The sequence below is a fragment of the Arachis ipaensis genome, chromosome B7 (assembly GCF_059453495.1).
Source record: "Arachis ipaensis isolate K30076 ecotype BB chromosome B7, ASM5945349v1, whole genome shotgun sequence".
Taxonomy (NCBI): Eukaryota; Viridiplantae; Streptophyta; class Magnoliopsida; order Fabales; family Fabaceae; genus Arachis; species Arachis ipaensis.
The window spans coordinates 50,593,140-50,596,772 of record NC_142442.1 but is presented as its reverse complement, the minus strand read 5'-3'; the positions used below and the strand labels follow the sequence as shown (position 1 = coordinate 50,596,772).

Here is a 3,633-nt window from a genome sequence, read left to right as displayed (position 1 = left end):
AAGGTTGATTTTGCTACCTGTTGTTGTTATTGTTCCACCTCTGATTTCCCTGATTATCTCTGCCTCCTCTGTTATTGTTGTCCCTCCAATTCTGGTTTGAATTGTCCTGCCATCCATGGTTATTATTTCCACTTTGATTGTACCCTTGGTTGGGGCGGTCATAGAAGTTGTGAGTGGATGCCACCATGTTGTCTTCTTGTTGGAGCTGCGGGCATTCATCAGTATAATGGCTATAATTAGCACAGATTCCGCAAATTCTTTATGGGACTAGTTGTTGGTTTTGCTGTGGTGGAGGAGGTTGAGCTTGCTGAGCTTGTTGATTCAACTGCATTTGCTTCAGCAAGTTGGTCATCTCATATATACTCTAAGTTAGAGTAGCAGTCTCTCTGCTAGAAGATACTTCTGCAACGGCTTTTGAACGGCCTTGCTGTTGTCTGTGGTTCCTAGTAGATTCAGCTAAATCACTGATCAATTGCCAAGCTTCATCAGTGGTCTTGTACTTCTTCATAGACCCATTGCTGGCACTTTCCAATGTGGTCTTATCTTGGGGTCTCATACCCTGTGTGATATAGCTGAGTAGCACGATCTTGTCAATCATGTGGTGGGGGCATGCTTCCAAAAGATTATTGAAGCGCTCCCAGTATTCAAAGAGAGTCTCATTGTCATCCTGAACAATTGTGGAGATATCCTTCCTTAGTTTATCAGTAACTTCAGATGGAAAGAATTTCTCCAGAAACTCCTTTCTGAGTGTATTCCAGTTGGATACATTTGCTAGAGGTTGAGTGTAGTACCACTCTCTTGCTTTTTCCTCCAGAGAAAATGGAAAAGCTTTCAGCAGAATTGAAGTTTCATCAGTGCCATCACGCCTGACAGTAGAACAGGCTGCCTGGAAATCTCTCAAGTGCTTGCTAGGCTCTTGAGCAGGTAGGCCATGAAACTTGGGCATCAAATTTACCAGTGCAGTCTATATTTCAAAATCTGTAGCTACCGCTGGATGATGCGCTTGAAACGGTTGCATTGTAAAATCAGGGGCTCCTTCCTCCTGGATGGTAACTCTCCTAGCTGCCATGTTTTCTGCACGTAAAACAACCGAATCAGTAGAACGGGGGCTGATTTCTTCCTCAGATTCACTTTCAGATCCGCCCTCAGAGCGGGCTAACCGACGCTGTTCTCGCCTTATTCGTGAAATTGTCCTTTCAATTTCAGGATCGAATATTAGCAAGCGTGGATCAGGAAGTGAACGCGTCATTTGACGGAAGAAACATGCAGCTCATAGTAGCAAAATAAAATAAAATGCAATTAAATAAATTCTAATTAATAAATTTAGCACTCTATTGCAACTCCCCAGCAACGGCGCCAAAAATTTATGAGACGCAGAAGCTGATAAATTAAAAATTATTAAAATGGTTACGTTGCAAGTATAGTTCTTAACTCACCAAAAATCTACCTATCAATTTAAAATTATGTCACAGAGAGTTAAATTAAAAATTATTGGGAGTGTTAAGTCCCAGGTCGTCTACCAACGAGTTGCAGAAAAGTGTGCTATCTTATTAATCAGATGTTCAAAGAAGTTGAGTTAGGTAAATTGGAATTTAAATTGAGGAAATTCAATTAATATGAATAAAAGCCTTGACTGGTAGTTGATTGGTTGGAATTTTTACTATTGATGGAATGATTGTAAGATTAATTTATAATTAATGGTTGTTCTGTTTGGTTATCCTTTACTAGGTAAGGGAAAGTCAAACAAGTTGGAATTCCGGATCTGTTCACAAGTTGCAACCCACTTAGTTCAAAGGAATTGGCGTTGGTGACAGGATAGCAATCCAACATTTAACCCAATTACAAATTTTTCTTTCAATCCTTCCAACTCAAGAGTTCCTTTTAATCAACTCCCCATCAAGTAAAGAAACTACTCACTCATCGTAAATAATAAATCCATAACACATGAAAGGGAATTAAAAGAAGACATGATTATTGGAATTGAAATTGAATTAAAAAGAAATAATCCTTGCATTAAATAATCATAAAAGTATCTGAATGACAAAATTGAACAAAACAAAGAATATGGAAGAATAAAACCAAGTTGAGAAAACGAACTAGAATGACGAAGTCTTGATGAGGAAATAACTCTTCTCAATGTTCCAATGCTAAGACCAATTGAAAATTAAAATTCTAAAAACCTAGAGAGAAAAACCTAAGAGAGTAAAACTGGATCTCCCACTGTCTCTGAATGAATGTGTTCTTTTGTTTCTGCATATTCTCCGGCTCTAGTCTGCAGTTCCTGGCCGAAAATTGGGTCGAATTAAGGTCCAAAACCGCCCCAACGAATTCTGCAGATTATGCAGATCGCACATGTCACGCGATCGCATCATCCATACGGACGCGTCATTCGCGCTTTTCCATGACACGCGTTCGCGTCATCCACGCTACCGCGTCGCCTAAGCTTTTCCAATCCGCGCGGCCGCGTGAGCCATGCGGCCGCGTCACTGTGATTTGCTCTCCTTTGCACGGTCGCGTGAGCCATCCGACCGCATCACTTCTCGCTGGTTATCTCCTCAAATTCTTGTGTTCCTTCCATTTTTGCTAGCTTCCTTTCCAATCTCCAACTCATTTATGCCCTGTAAAGTCTGAAACACTCAACACACAGATCACGGCATCGAATGGAATAAAGGAGAATTAAAAATAAATAATTAAAGTCTCTAGGAAGCAGTTTTCAAACATGTAATAAATTCAGGAAGGAAATCTAAATGCATGCTAATTTAATGAATAAGTGAGTAAGGATCATGATAAAACCACACAATTAAACACAATATAAATCATAAAATAGTGGTTTATCACTACTTTATGAGTCTTGGCCATGACCCTAAGCATTTTGTTTTCCAGTATTACCACCGGATACATAAATGCCACAGACACATAACTGGGTGAACCTTTTCAGATTGTGACTCAGCTTTGCTAGAGTCCCCAATTAGAGGTGTCCAGAGCTCTTAAGCACACTCTTTTTTCTTTGGACCACGACTTTAACCGCTCAGTCTCAAGTTTTCACTTGACACCTTCACGCCACAAGCACATGGTTAGGGACAGCTTGGTTTAGCCGCTTAGGCCAGGATTTTATTCCTATGGGCCCTCCTATCCACTGATGCTCAAAGCCTTGGATCCTTTTTATTTGCCTTTTGGTTTAAAGGGCTATTGGCTTTTTTTGCTTGCTTTTTATTTTTCTTCTCTTTTTTTTCTACAAGCTTTTCACTGCTTTTTCTTGCTTCAAGAATCATTTTTATGATTTTTCATATTATCAAATAACATTTCTCCTTTTCCATTATTCTTTTAAGAGCCAACATTTTTAACATTCATGAACAACAAATCCAAAAATATGCACTGTTCAAGCATTCATTCAGAAAGACAAAAGTATTGCCACTACATCAAAATAACTAAACTGTTTTAAAATTTGAAATTCATGCACTTCTTTTTCTTTTTTCAATAAAAAACATTTTTCATTTAAGAAAGGTGATGGATTCATTTTCATAGCTTTAAGGCATAGATACTTAGACACTAGTGATCATGTAATAAAGACACAAACATAAATAAACATAAAGCATAAAAATTCGAAAAACAGAAAACAAAGAACAAGGAAAT

The 3,633-nt window shown here is 38.5% G+C and overlaps 1 non-coding gene across 1 annotated transcript; it reads left to right on the top strand.

Moving 5' to 3' along the window:
• The first annotated feature begins 592 nt into the window (after positions 1-592).
• On the top strand, positions 593-700 carry LOC148551128 (small nucleolar RNA R71). Its single transcript, XR_015893502.1, has one exon. It is a non-coding gene; the product is annotated as a small nucleolar RNA R71 (small nucleolar RNA).
• The last annotated feature ends 2,933 nt before the right edge of the window (positions 701-3,633 follow it).